The sequence below is a fragment of the Fistularia commersonii genome, chromosome 3 (genome assembly GCF_037954325.1).
Source record: "Fistularia commersonii isolate RoL2024-O1a breed Wild chromosome 3, RoL_Fcom_v1.0, whole genome shotgun sequence".
NCBI lineage: Eukaryota > Metazoa > Chordata > Actinopteri > Syngnathiformes > Fistulariidae > Fistularia > Fistularia commersonii.
In genome coordinates, this window is record NC_141286.1 from 24929130 (window position 1) to 24945402 (window position 16273).

At 42.6% G+C, this 16273-nt stretch overlaps 1 long non-coding RNA gene across 1 annotated transcript; it reads right to left on the minus strand.

Annotated features, from left to right (window-relative positions):
• Positions 1 to 5838: 5838 nt before the first annotated feature.
• Positions 5839 to 10575, minus strand: LOC147235967 (uncharacterized). Its single transcript, XR_015104231.1, has 3 exons — positions 10455 to 10575; positions 9883 to 9949; positions 5839 to 5975 (listed from the first exon to the last, which is right to left on the minus strand). It is a non-coding gene; the product is annotated as an uncharacterized LOC147235967 (long non-coding RNA).
• Positions 10576 to 16273: the final 5698 nt, after the last annotated feature.

Here is a 16273-nt window from a genome sequence, read left to right on the forward strand (position 1 = left end):
TACTGTCAATATTAGCATTATTAGCAACAACCACCACTACTATATGTTTACTTTCTATCTCTCCATGCTTTTGCATCGCTCTTTCTTTCTACCTCTCCCGTAAAGCCGGCAGCCGTCCAAGCGTCGGTGTTTCCTGGCGACTGTCGCCAAGTGCCCACTTATGGAGAAACATTCATCAACAATCATCTTGAAGATTTCGGTCCAGACCCGCCGTACACGGGAAGAACGGTCACGCGACACCTCTTGACACGTGACGACGGGCTTCCGAACGAGCATCGCCCCCCGTTTCCGTCGAGAAAACCGAGCTTTATTAAGCGTTTGCACACTTTGACGAAGCCTTGAGGATGCGGCAGCCCTTTTCCTGTCACGACGTCCTCCCAACAACCCCGTCAATACGCCTCGACGGCGTGTTCATCTTGCCGAGAGGCGTCTTAAACGCACCTCTGACGCTCTCATCTCGATGCGGCGATGACAAACAGCCCCGGCGGGTCAAAGGTCAAGCACAGATCGGGCCAAACGCAACACTCCTACAAATGTGACCTTCCATAAAGACATGTCCGACGGGGTATTTTGTGTTTCCTCACTCATTTATATTCATTAAAAACTGCAGGGGCACTGAGGAGGGAGGTCAGCCATATTGAGATGGGTGTGTTGTTGTGTTGTGTGTACATACCGTCACGTAATGCACCATTCAGCCGCTCGTTCACGCCCACGCGCAACTTGGAGCCGTCGACGAACCGGCGTCCTGCTCTCAGACCGTCGGAGGACGACGGAGAACCTGCGGAGAACACGACACTCCACGCACGATGGCGTTATTTACTTGCAGTCGCGCGATGGCTTTTCGCTGCTTCGCCGGCTGCCGGGGATCGCAGAGACCGGACCCGAGTTCGGGAAAATGGCCGGGAATGAGAGACGGGGCCGCGTCGAAGGTCGTTGTAAAAAAAAAAAAAAAAAAAGGAGTCGGTAAAAAAAAAATGAAATTGTTATGTGGCTCTTGAAACAACCAAAGTTCAAATTGTAACAAGCAGGAGATCAAGATGCACAAGGACTGGAACACAAAAAGAAAAGATCACACAAATAACTCACAAAGATTGCACACACACACACACACACACACACATGCGCACACACATGCGCACACACATGCGCACACACATTGCTTTGGGCAAGAACCAAGACACCCCGGTGTCCTTGGTGCACATTGAAAACTGGAGTCTTTGAGCCTGCAGTGTTGCAGCGTGTGTGTGTGTGTGTGTGTGTGTGTGTGTGTGTGTGTGTGTGTGTGAGAAGAAACCTCTGCATCCACACATCACAACGGTGGGTCACACTTGCATGCAAATGCACAGCTCACTCAGAAAACATTATTAATGGGGCGCAATTAAAGTTCGACTGTGAAATAGTGTGTGTGCGTGTGTGTGTGTGTGTGTGTGGTGTGCGCACATGCCGTGCTGCATCTTAATACACAACTTAAGGGAAACAAAAATCTATGAGATCCAGATTTCAATGTTTTCCATTTTAAATACCTAAACGCCAGCGGACTCAATGGTCGTATTTGTAAGGCATATTTTAACAAATACTTGAAAAAATATCGGAATCACTAAAAATAATATTTAGACTTCGAAGGCGCTTTTAACAAATATACTCTGAGGAGTAAATCAGCATTTCCATTCAAATAAAAGGAGCCCTTTTAAAAGGGTCGTCGTCTTCATCTTCATCACTACTCGCATCCTCATCATCATTCTCGTGGTCCTCGTCTTCATCGTCTTCATCATCTTCATCCTCCTTATCCTCATCATCTTCATCATCTTCATCCTCCTTATCCTCATCATCTTCATCATCTTCATCCTCCTTATCCTCATCATCTTCATCATCTTCATCCTCCTCATCATCTTCATCATCTTCATCATCTTCATCATCTTCGTCCTCCTCATCATCCTCATCATCTGTACCATCATTCTCGCGGTCCTCATCTTCATCATCTTCATCATCTTCATCCTCCTCATCATCTTCATCATCTTCATCATCTTCATCCTCCTCATCATCTTCATCATCTTCATCATCTTCATCATCTTCATCCTCCTCATCATCTTCATCATCTTCATCATCTTCATCATCTTCGTCCTCCTCATCATCTTCATCATCTTCATCCTTCTTATCCTCCTCATCATCCTCATCATCTGTACCATCATTCTCGTGGTCCTCATCTTCATCATCTTCATCATCTTCATCCTTCTTATCCTCCTCATCATCCTCATCATCTGTACCATCATTCTCGTGGTCCTCATCTTCATCATCTTCATCCTCCTTATCCTCCTCATCATCTTCATCATCTTCATCATCTTCGTCCTCCTCATCATCTTCATCATCTTCATCATCTTCGTCCTCCTCATCATCTTCATTATCTTCATCATCTTCATCATCTTCATCCTCCTCATCATCTTCATCCTCCTCATCATCTTCATCATCTTCATCATCTTCATCCTCCTCATCATCTTCATCATCTTCATCCTCCTCATCACAATCAAAGCGTCTGAATCCTCATCATCCTTTTCATCACCATCATTCTCCTCCACCACGTCCTCAACCTCCTCCTCCTCCTTAAGCTCCTCCTCATCATTATCCTCATCTTCACCATGCTCACCATCACCATCATCATTATCTTCATCGTCACCATCATCATCATCTTCATCGTCACCTTCATCTTCATCGTCACCATCATCATCTCCATCTTCACCTTCATCTTCACTCTCATATCACCATCACTTTTTCTTTATCTTCATCATCATCTTCATCTTCATCTCATCATCATCTTCACCATCATTATCATCTTCATCTTCAACCTCACTCTCACATCACCGTCCTCATTCTCACCTTCATCCTCATCCACACCGTCACTGCCATCTAAATCCCCATCACAATCATCCTCATCCTCATCATCTCCATCTTCATCTTCATCCTCATCCTCATCCTCACCATCACCATCACCATCATCTTTATCTTTATCTTTATCTTTATCTTTATCCTCATTTCTTCCTCACTCTCACCACCATCACGATCATCATCATCATCTTCATCTTCACCTTCATCCTCATCCTCATCCTCATCCTATCACCATCACCATCATCTTTATCTTTATCTTCATCCTCTTCCTCACTCTCACCATCTTCACCATCACCATCACCATAATCATGATCCTCACCATCTTGATCTTGATCTTTATCTTTATCTTTATCTTTATCTTTATCCTCATCTTTTTCTTCATCTTCTTCTTAACCATCACAATCATCTTTATTTTTATCTTCGTCTCCACCTTCATCTTCATCTTCACTCTCACCATCATCACCATCATCTTTATCTTTATCTTTATCTTTATCTTTATCTTTATCTTCATCATCATTTTTATCTCCATCCTCATCCTCACTCTCACCATCATCAACACCATCATCATCTTCATCTTCATCTTCAACATCACCATCATCTTTATCTTCATCTTCATCTTCATCTTTATCTTTATCTTTATCCTCATCTCCTCCTCACTCTCACCACCATCACCATTATCTTCATCTTCATCTTCATCTTCAACCTCATCCTCACCATCATCATCATCATCATCATCATCATCATCATCATCATCATCATCACCTCCACCTTTACCTTCAACTTCATCTTCTCCATCATCCTCACCATCAACTTTATCTTCATCTTCATCCTCCCTCTCACCATCTTCACCATCTTCACCATCTTCACCATCACCATCATCATCACCATCATCTTTATCTTTGTCTTTCTCTTTGTCTTCATCTTCATCTTCATATTTATCTCCATCGCCATCCTCACTCTCACCATCATCATCTTCACCATCACCATCATCCTCACCTCCACCTGTACCTTCATCTTCACCTTCATCCTCCTGTAGTTGCTGTAGGTCACCTCAACCCCTCGTACTCGTTGCTGTGAGTTACTCGACTTTCCAAATGTGAGAAAAAAATAAATCCCGTGCTCGTTTTCCCCGTCGCGTTCCATCACGTAACCGCGTCGATAAAAAAAAAAAAAAAAAAAAAAAATGCTGAGGAAAAGAAGATCTCTTTGAAGGAGGAGGTGCTGAAGGATGCTCTCCTCGGACGCCCGGACCTTAAATAAAGAATGAGCAGCCGGACTCATCACCTTGTGAAGTTCAGAGGAGATATTGACTCTCGGATAGACGTGCGCTCGCGCTCGGCCTTTTACAAGTTTTACCAGATGAGAAGCGGGGATTAATTACGGGTTGGGGGTTCGGACGGAGGGTGGAGGCGGATCTGCTGGACGTCCGACGCTCCATAACAAGCTCTCTGACCTTCGAGAAGAAAAAAAAAATGCGGCGTGGACTCCCCCCCTCCCCCTCCTTATATTTCCTCCGCTCAGGCGGTCGTCCGATATACATCAAAAAAAAAAAAAAAAAGAGAAACGGATCGAATTCCACGCGGCGGTTTGTCTGGTGTTTCACCTGAGGACATCCTGTTTCCATTAAAACTCCATCGATCCCGCCGCCGCCGCCGCCGCCGCCGTCAAATCACTTTGCAACCACGCGCCGCACTCCTGGACAAGACGCCGCAACGACGGGAAGAAAAAAAAAAAAAAAAGAATAAATAAATAAACACATTTACACACTTCCCCGTGTCAACGAGAGGCATTTAGAGCGGGATGCAAATGAGCGAATCCCCAAAGTAATTAAAAACCAGCGCCCCTAAATTATTGCGTGAGGCCTTTTTCCCGACGAACAAACACCTGCGCGGTATCAATTTTGTATATATTAATAGAGCCGCGCCTCCGCCGGGCTGATTTACGCGCCCGGTACCGCGACTCCAGCTGTGCGCGCGTGTGCCCGTGCACGCCGCCGCGACGCTCTTTTTTAATGGCGGCGCTTCCTTTCAGGGGCGCCATTTGCATAAGTTATTCACATGACCTTCATGAAGTGCGGGTTTTGTAAACACCAGCTACTTGCTGCCAGTCGCTAATGGCAACGGCGCTAGCGTGAGATTAGCGGCTAGCGAGCGCGCTCCTAAACCCGGATTAACGGCTCGAATATGGAACGCTGAGGACGGACGACCGAGCTCGTCTTCTGTGGAACCATCTTCCGATCGCCATCCGTGACTTTAGTGTCACGCCTTTTCTTTTCTCAGATAGCTCACAGTTAGCGCCAAGCTAGGCGTTAGCTTTGCCGCCATAGCCTCACCGTGGTGCACCTCTTCTCCGGACGCTCTTATTTCACCCTCTTCCATCTCCTGTAGAAGTCCTGCAAGATATCCAACATTGTTATTTCTGTCATGAATTTTAAAGCTGCTACTTTATAATGTTAGCTAGAACCATGTAACTTTTAGCATTACTGCTATTTACTGCATTGCCGCTCTTCTACGCCGCCAGTCGAGGCAAAAGGCCGGCCACACTTCGCTTGGGAGTCTATTACAAATCAAAGATGGACAAGATTTGACGGATCTTTTACTTTCTCAACCCCAGATAATGTGTGCAAATAGAACATTTCATATATTATTGAGAATATATTAATATTCATAACTATTCATTTAATCATCCCACAGCAGAATGTGGCCAGTGCAAGACAGTCTTTAATACACAGGAGAAGGTGTTACTGTCCCTTGATGCAAAACCCTGGATAAAAACACGTCTAGAAGCCCCATCCAGGCTGTAGAGAAGCTATCCATAACAACAAGCTAGCAGCAGGCTAACACCCCACTGCTTACCTACATTAGCCAACAACAGCCTGAAACATATCATCGGGGTTTTGAAGTGGGCACCGTCCCTCATCTGTGTTTCGTGGAGTTTTGCCCACGACACCTCAAGAAGGCTTGACGGTGAATTCCAACGTCCTGGAAACTCCACCTCCAGGCTACATGGCTGATCCAAAAGCTTTTTTGCGCTCGCTGGCCTCGACGACTTGATCTTCCCGGCGCACCGTAGGTTTGATAAAATCCTCTCTGCACCTGAAAAACAACGTATAAGCAATAAACAGTGTGAACAATAAATATGAACAGGCAGGGCTTTTATGAACAAGTTGCACCTGAAAAATATGACAATATAAAAAGAGAATAAACATGTGCAAATGTGGCTACTAGCAGCAAACAACAGCCAGGCTTGTGGTGGTGGTAGCAACAACTATGGTGGATGTGTAGGAGAGTGAATGAATGAATGAATGAATGAATGAATGAATGAATGAATGAATGAATGCATGAATGAATGAATGAATGAATTAATGTGTCTCGCCACCTCCTCGGCCCGACAAGGACAAGATCCCACTCAGGTGTTTCTGGGAATAAAACATCCTCTGTCGTGCCGATGCTGAGCTCCATGTTCGGGAAAATCAACCAGAGGGGACAGAATGAAAATATGGATAGAATAGAAATCTGATATTGGGAACGGATGGATGGATGGATGGATGGATGGATGGATGGATGGATGGATGGATGGATGGATGAAGGCAGATGACAGATAAACGAATGGATGAATGGACGGATGGTCTGTTGATCAACAGATCAACTAATGGAGGATGAATGGATGGATTAACAGATTAATGGATGGATGAATGAATGAATGAATGAAGACAAATGGACAGAGGGACAGATTAATGAATGAACAGATGGATGGATGGATGGATGGATGGATGGATGGATGGATGGATGGTCTGTTGATCAACCAATCCACTGATGAAAGATGAACAGATGGATGAAGACAATTGGACGAATGACAAATAAAAGATGGATGGATGGATGGATGGTCTGTTGAGCGACAAATCCATGATGAGGAACGAATGGATGGATGGATGAAAGCGTTACGAAAAATGGATGGATGGACAGAGAAACCAATAGACAAATGGATGGATGAAGGGATGGTCTGTCGATGAACAGATCCAGTGATGAGGGATGAATGGATGGATTGACAAATGAATGGATGGAGGGATGCATGAATGAATGAATGAATGAATGAAGACAAATGGATGGATGAATAGATAAACAAATAGACAAACGGATGGATGAATGGATGGTCTGTTGATCAACAGATCCATTGATGAAGATGAATGGATGGATTAACAAATGACTGGATGGGTGTATTGATGGATGGATGAATGATAAACGAATAGATGGATCATCTGTCGATCAACAAATGGATGGATTGATAGATGAATGAATGAATGAATGAATGAATGAATGAACAAAGACAAATAGACGGGGGGACAGATAAGTGAATGGATGGATGGATGGATGGATGGATGGATGGATGACGGATTGATGAAAGAAGCAATGAATGACAACTCTTGACATCTTAATGCATCAATTCAGCTAATGCTATATGGCTAGCCCCTATCATGTCAGCTGGAATTGTGTAAACATTAGCGCTGCTGCTAATACCAGCATAAGATCACTAGCGCAGCTAGCATTGATCCAGCTAGCAGGGACCTGCCTGTGGTTCCTGCCTTGAAAAAGATGATGTTTTCTCGCTAATGATAATCTTAAAGTCGTGGAGAGAGTCACCAGACGACTGGGTCGTCATTTTTCGCCGTAGAAATAAAACCCGACATGACATAACACTTTACCGATGTTTTTCTGCTGTAACTTTGTTTCCTCGGAAACTTCTGTTTACATCGACAGACGCGGAAACGTCCGCCCGTCAAAAACAGCCGTCCATTTTTTTTCCCCCCCAGCCCTTTCATCTGACTTTTAGAGAGGAAAAAGAGATTGAGCAAAAATAACCCGATAGTGAAACAAATGAAAGCGGACGCGTGGAAGGGAAACGTAGTTTCGGTTGCGACCGGAGCTGCTCTGGGACTCCGAATCCAGAGAGCGTGAAGAGGAGACGAAAAAGGAAAACCCGGTTAAATGAGTCATTATTTAGATGAGATTAATATCCTGCCGCTCAGACGTCCTCGCGTCGCTTTTGTCTTCGGGAAAAAAAACGATTAAATAACCGGCTGGAATACGAACGGGGCAATTATTCGGCGTTCGTTGTGGTGAATTAATTGCGGCATCAATCAGCCGATTGCCAATAATCATCAGGTGCAATTTCACATCGCGCCGGCACGATTCTTGATCTCCGAGCTGCAGCGTTCATCCATTTTTCATTATTTATTTTCTTTTTGTCAAACCCGGACGGCCGCGATTGCTTTTAAAATCCTATATTCCGTCAGTTGTGATGGTTTATTTTTCACCTTCCTGCCGGCGGGGAGGAGGATTTCCGTGTCCTGCCGACTTGCAGGTGAAGTTCATGTGAGACGCCGTTTGAAATGGTTAGTGTTAAAAAAGGAAACAACAAGCGGTGAAGAGAAAAGGCCACAAATCTTGGACTGTCTCTTTTTCCTGAGCTGCAAAAATTTTCTTCCAGGAGAGGCTTTTCAGGGAAATACAAGAACACGTGCAAAAAATTGTTACCTTGTAAAATAATTGCCCGATCATTTTTAAATCAAAATCTTCTTGTCGTGGCAACTGAAGAACTGAAGAAGCTTCTCGGACGAGTTTCCAAGGGAAGAAATTCAAGTCCGGGAGAAAAAGATTTCACCATGACACATTTTTTTTTTTTTTTTTTTTCTAAATCAGGGATCGCCAAAACTGCAGCTCTCTGTAGCTTTTGAAAATAATGAATGTGTATTTCATCAAAAAAATATATATTTTTGTACTTTGTTTATTTTCAGATAAGTGTATTTTACATTTGAAAATTATGGTGATCCTGTAACATCCAAATAAAACGTGTTAAAATATTTTTGTCGCTCTTTCTACACGCACCTGTAAAAGAATGACAGAGAGAGGACGGCATTTTTGGATTTGCTGGCGGTGGATTATTTAAGTTCAGCTTTTTTTAAATAAGTTACATTACATTACATTACATTGCATTTGGCAGACGATTTTATCCAAAGCGACTTACAATAGAGGACATAGGGATTGCAAATAACACTTGCAAATACAAGATGCACAGGAAATATACAGAACAGTAATTGCAAAATACATTGAGAGCATTTTGCTTCAAATTAATGTTTTTTTGTTTTTTTTTTTGGAGTTCAAAATGTTTTGTTGCATGCAGAAATGAAATCTGGTTTTCTCTGCAGTTGTTCATTGTTTAAAAAAAAAAAATGCAACACATGTTTTGTTCATACATGGCGTAAAGGCAAAAAAAAAAAAGGGTTAATTCATTTTAAATGTCAAAAGTGTTAAATCAATATCTTATCCAACATATGCCTCTTTTTTTTGGTTTTCCAAAAAACAAAAATGCATTTTAAGAAAATTACACTACAAACATATATACATAAAATAGCAATATTAGCGCATTTGCCTCACAACACTAAGGACCTCCGGCAGGAACATGGAGCCTCCATATCGTGGTTCCACATCTCCTCACGTAGACCTTCTGATGGACCAGACAACGGTACAGATAATGAACGAATGAAAATTAAATAAAAATCACTAATCATGTTCGTTGTTTTTGTTCTCCTCTCTCCGAGCTACGGTGGAAGCTCTCCCTGCTCATTAATCAGGACGGCGGTGCAGATGGCGCCGCTTGACAGAGAAGAAAACAAGGAGAGCCGTCAACATTTTGTCGCTAATGAATCCCGGCGATCGTTTGAAAGGAATTGCAAATCACACTTAAATTAGCCCAAAAGCAGACACAGGGTGGCGTGTGTGTCTGTGTCTGTCTGTGTGTGTGTGTGTGAGTGTGTGTGTGTGTGAAAGAGAGGGGTGACATCATGATCAGCTGACTGGCGTCCTGCTATGCTACGGAGCTGTTTGATCTTCCACATGTTCAGATATCACCTGCTTTAAAAAACAAAAACAAAAACAATTGCTTGTGTGTGTGTGTGTGTGTGTGTGTGTGTGTGTGTGTTTTATGAGGCTGAATTCAACTCACATGACGACCAAAGTCGAACCTTAGCGTGCACATCTCCACCCGTGATGCAGTTCTTGCTTTCAGGGGCCTGAGCATGATATAAATAGAATATCAATAGAATAAATACATAATTAAAGAATTAAGAAAATATAATATAAAGAATAAAAAAATAAAATAAAGAATATATAATATAATCAAAAAATAATATGATATGAATATAAATAGAATAAATACATGAATAAAAATAATCAATGAACTAATCAATTTATAAAAAATATGATATAAACAAATAAAAGATAAAATAAAAAGTATGTTATAAAGAATAAAAAGTGAAATAAAGAATAGATAATATAATAAAAAAAATAAAATCATATAATATGAAGATTATAAATAGAATAATTGAATAACGAATTTAAGTCAATGAATTAATCAATTTATAAAAAAATAGGAATATGACTAAAAAGATAATTAAATAGAGAAAAATATTTCCATGTGTCTGCTTCGACACCGTGAGACTTTGTCCTGAAAACGTGGACACGGATGAATATCTTTGTATTTAAATCTGCAAAGGCACACATCATATTGACACTTACGAAGCCTCGATCGGGAGACACAAGCGTCGGCGGCGACGGCCCGGATCTCCAGCGGTTTGACATTTCAATCCCCCGGCGCTGAGCTGGAGGCCGGCAGAGGATCTGCAGAAACACCCGGCTCCTCCTGGACGCGGCAGGAGGCTGCAGACGACGTTCTCACCCTGGAGGAAACCTGAAGGATGCAGAGAGCTGAAGGGATTCATCCTCAAAGTGGTCACAAGCACCTCTTTCATTCATTCATCTATTCATCCATCCATCTTTTCATCCGTACGTCATTCTGTCCATCCATCTAGCCGTCAGTCAATTTGTCCATACATTTCTTTGTCTGTTCATCCATCCATCCATCCATCCATCCATCCATCCATCCATGTGTTGATCTGTCGATCAGTCCATCCATCCATCCATCCATCCATCCATCCATCCATCCATCTATCCATGTGTTGATCTGTCGATCAGTCCATCCATCCATCCATCCATCCATCCATCCATCCATCCATCCATCCATCCATCATCCATCCATCCATCTATCCATGTGTTGATCTGTCGATCAGTCCATCCATCCATCCATCCATCCATCCATCCATCCATCCATCCATCCATCCAAAAATGCATCAATCCATCCATTCATTTATTCTTCCATCCATCCATCCATCCATCCATCCATCCATCCATCCATCCATCCATCCATCCATCCATCCATCATCCATCCATCTATCCATGTGTTGATCTGTCGATCAGTCCAACTATCCATCCATCCATCCATCCATCCATCCATCCATCCATCCATCCATGTGTTGATCTGTCGATCAGTCCATCCATCCATCCATCCATCCATCCATCCATCCATCCATCCATCCATCCATCTATCCATGTGTTGATCTGTCGATCAGTCCATCCATCCATCCATCCATCCATCCATCCATCCATCCAAAAATGCATCAATCCATCCATTCATTTATTCTTCCATCCATCCATCCATCCATCCATCCATCCATCCATCCATCCATCCATCTTCCTGGTCCCTCAAAGAGAGTGAATGTAGGTGAAAGAAAGGTCTCTTCTTGTCTGCAGGTGTGAATGAGAGTGTGAACGTCCCTCTGATCGGCCCAGTGATTGACAGGTGACCCCACCACCCCGTCCCTCCTCCGTGCTCCGATAATCCTGGTAGATCCAAGAACCAAAACCCATGAACGAGAGATAAGATAAGATAAGATAAGATAAGATAAGATAAGATAAGATAAGATAAGATAAGATAAGACAGCAGCGCAACAACAACAGTAAATATGAGCATAAATATACTCATATTTATGAGATAATTAGATGAGATTCAACTTCATTGTCATTACACATGTAAAGATACAGAATAACAAAATGCTGTTAGCATCTAGTCAGAAGTGCAAAAAGCAGAAGCGCGTACGTACAACATGTGTGGTGATTACAGAAAAATGCCTTTTTTGTTTGTGTTATTTTTCACGTCTTATACAGCGACTCTACAGAAGGGATGGTTTTAATTAAAAGATAACAAAAGACATCCACCCAAAAAAAAATAGGATAAATAAAGTAAATAAAAAAAAAACAACAGCAAGGAATCCATTCATTCATTGGCGGAAAAATAAGGGACCTTCTTACAAAAAGATGAAATTTCATCAGACCAGGTTTGGGAACCTGGATGTGACGCAATCGCATCTCCAGATTGGAGGCCGATGACGTGCACGCTCACAGTTAAGGCTGGTTTTAATTAGCTTTTTCTTCTTCTTTTTCATTAATTTTTTTTTTTTTTTTTTTTTTCCCGAATCGACTTCCATTAACAAGTGAAATGACTTTGCCGCCGCGAGCGCGCGATTTAGCTCGGAAAAATAAAAATGGATCCCGGGCAGGTCCGGGGACGGCGAACGCGCCCTGTTTTTAATTTTTTTTTTTTTTTTTTTTTATTATTTATGAGACGAGAACCTGAATCTTCACCGGCGAACCACCTGCTGATCTTCCATTTACTTTGTAATTATCCAATTCCACAAATCAGCAGGCGCGAGCCGTTAAAAAACAGCTTACGAGGATTTTAATTTTCTGATCCCGAAAATAATTGATGGCGAGCGAAAGTGAACGGGATTTTTTTTTTTTTTTTTTATAGCTTGTTGTTGTTGTTCTTTTTCCAGTGTAAGAAAGTTGGATGAAGATGATGTAGAGGAAAATGCTGGAGAAGACCTGATAACTGGAAACCTTGAGTTCTCCATGATGTCCTTGGAGGTCCATCCAAGTTCTCTTGCCCAGGTTCCTCTCCATGTTCTCCTTCCTTGGTTCTCCTTCCTGTGGAGTCTCCATGTTCTCCAAGTTCCTTCTTGAGTTCTCTCCATGTTCCTTTTCCATGTTCTCCTTGCTGGGTTATCTCCATCGTCTTATGCCTGGGTTCTTTCCAAGTTCTCCAGCCTGAGTTCTCTCCATGACATCCTTGCTGAGCTCCTTCTCCATGTTCTCGCCTTGGTTCTTGATGTTTTCCCACCTTGGTTCTCTCCCTGTTCTTCATCCCGGGCTCCCTTTCCATGATCTCCTACCCAGGTTCTCTCCATGTTCTCCTGCCTCGGTTCTCCCCCCATTCTTCTTCCTGGGTTCCCTTTCCATGTTGTCCCGCCTTGGTTTCCTCAATGTTCTCCTGCCCCGGTTCCTTCCAGGTTCTCCATCTGTCCCTCCAGTCGATGGAAGTCCTCAGAAGGTGTGAAGGAAATGGACCGTCTGTCCGGAGCGTTCGGTCCTGATCCGTTCAAATCCTGACTCTCCGACGGCTCCCGTCCATCCGGGTCTGCTTCTCCCCGAGGCCTCCTCTGATATCCATCTCGTGAAGTCCATGTTCTCCGGCCCGGGTTCATCAGGTCCACTCCCGCCCGGCTCTGCTCTCCTGAGCCTTGCAGGTGCCGGTAAGTCGGCGGGGCCTCCGGTGGCTTATCCTCCGTGACTTTGAATGGCGGCTGGTTCGGCGGGGGGGATTAGCCCGTTAGCCTGCGAGCACACGGAAGCCGTGATCCTCAGAAATCCCCCTGACCGTGAGGACGCGGGGGGGGGGGGTTTGAGTACGGCGGGGAATTCAGACATGTGAAAGAATCAATGAATGAATTAAAAATGGTTATATTTCTTTCTAGGATGTGTGAGTGAATGAATGAGTGAATGTTTGTATGTTGGTATGTTTATATGACGTTTGCGTGAATGAATGAATTTTTGCGTTTGTCTCTATGAAGTGTGATGAAGCAATGAGTGGATGGTTTTATGTCTCCATATTACATGTGAACGAATGAATCCACGAATGAATGGTTTTATGTTTCTACATGAAATTTGAATGATGAAAATAGGTATATGTCTCCATATGATGTGTGAATGAATGAATGAATTCATTAATTGATTAATGAATGGTTGTATGTCTCTATTTGATGTTTCCTTGAATTAACTGAATGAATGAATGGATTAATTTATCAAATAACAAATCATGTTTCTCTAAATGACATGCAGGTGAGTGGATGGATAAATGAATGAGTTTTGCATTTCCCTTTATGACATGTAAATGAATGAATGAATGAATGAATAATTGAATCCATGAGCGAACATTTTTTTGTTTCTACATGAGATTTGAATGAATGAAAATAGTTATATTTATCCATATGATGTGTGAATGAATGAATGAATAAAGAGTCAATGAATGGATGACTTAATTAATTAATCAAGCAATGATTGAATGGCTGTATGTCTCTATTTGATGTTGAATGAATGAATAAATGAATGAACAAATGAATGAATTGATGAATTGATTAATCAATGAACAAATCATGTTTCTCTAAATGACATGTGAATGAATGAATGAGTGAATGTTGCATTTCTCTAAATGACATGTGAATGAATGAATGAATGAATCCATGAGTGAATCTTTATCTTTCTACATGAGATTTGATTGATTGAAAATAGTTATATTTCTCTATATGATATGTGAATGAATGAATGAATGAATTCATTAATTGATTAATGACTGGTTGTATGTCTTTATTTGATGTTTCCATGAATGAATGAGAAATGAATGAATGAATCAATGAATTAATTAATCAAATAAGTAATCCTGTTTCTCTAAATGACATATGAATGAATTAATTAATTAATTAATTGATTAATGATTGGTTGTATGTCTTTATTTGATGTTTTCATGAGTGAATGAATTAATTACTCAAGCAATGAATTAATCAAATAAGGGAAATGACATGTGAATGAATGAATGAGTGAATGAATGAATGAATGAATTGTTTTATGTTTCTACATGAGATTTGAATGAATAAAAATAGTCATATATCGCTATATGAGGTGTGAATGAATGAATGAATGAATGGATGAATGAATGAATGAATGAATATGTTTCCATATGACATGTTAATGAAAGTTTGAATGCTGTATGTCTCTAGAGGACATTTGATTGTCTCGTCGTTGGCCAGTCACCCTGGATTGGTTGCTTGTCCAGGGTGAACCCTGCCTCTCGTCCAATGACGGCTGAGATAGGCTCCGCCTCCCCAACCCCCTGGCGACCATCAACGCAGCATAACAAGTACAAGTAATGAATGAACGAATGAATGAATGACTAAACCCTATCAAAGGAAGCAGCCTGTTTAGTGAGCTCTATATTAAATCGTCTCCTCTGTTCCCTCAGATCCAACATGGCAGCTACATCAGGAATAACAACTTTTTTTTTTTCAAGCCAGATGTTCGGCGAAGACACACTTGTAAAAGACGTCCAGAAGCTTCATATTTTATCAACACCTCCCGCTTTCAAGGCTCCATCCGAGCGCGGCGGGTCGGCCGCCTTGTTCTCGTCGGGCCTCATTTGCGTGACGCAGATCTCCGAAAAAAAATTCAAAGTGCGCCGGCGCCTCGGAGCGCTTTGGCCGATCAGGCACCTCGCGCCTCATATCAAAGAAGAAGATCCAAAGATTCTTCACATGTCAGATTCAGCGACTCTTCTTTCACTGGTACGAAGGAGGATTTGAAACCGAAACCTGGCTAACAGTTCGGCTGACGTCCAAAAGTGAAATCCACCGGAAAACCCTGGACGCTGAGCTTCTGCAGCCGGACGCTACCGAAGGCTCGGGTGCTGCGACCCGGCCGAAGCACTAGCCGGAGGTTTCAATCGCCGCTCTGGTAGATATCGTTTATTAAACTGCACCCGATTTTTTTATTGCCGGGGTTTTTTATTACTGGCAGCGTCGGAGGGGTCGCGTCTCTTGAACCCCCGGCCGCTGTAATCTCATTTAACGACGGGAGAGCACGTGGGCAGGACGGCGCGGCCCTTATCTGCCTCACATATGTATTGGGTTTGATCTAATATGCATAAAATGGATTGAGGTCCGCCGAACCCGGTCGCGTGTGACACCGGGCCGGCGGTTTAATATCGCTGCCTTTACAGTTTGCCAAAGGAAGGGACCGCCCGGCGCCGCCGGTTATCTTTAAGTCAGCATTCGAGAGGAGCGCGAGGCCTCTGCTGTTCGGGTTAATTACGGTATAACCTGAATTTTTACTTTTAGCTTTGATTTTAAACATTTTCCACCCTTCCCAGGTTCAACCCAGCATCCTATCAGGGGTTCGGCCCCTGAGTCAGCCGCATCAAACTCCACCCTGCATTCATGTGTGCACACCAGCAGTCCAGACCTCTACTTTCCGGGTCAAGACTTGTATGCTTCCAGGTAAATGGAAGGGAACTGTCCTAAACCACCTGCGGAATTTGATTTCCTAAGAATCCAGTTGAGCAAGTTAACCCAAAAAGAGTGTTTTTTTTCTTATCGGAGAGTATGTGTGTGTGT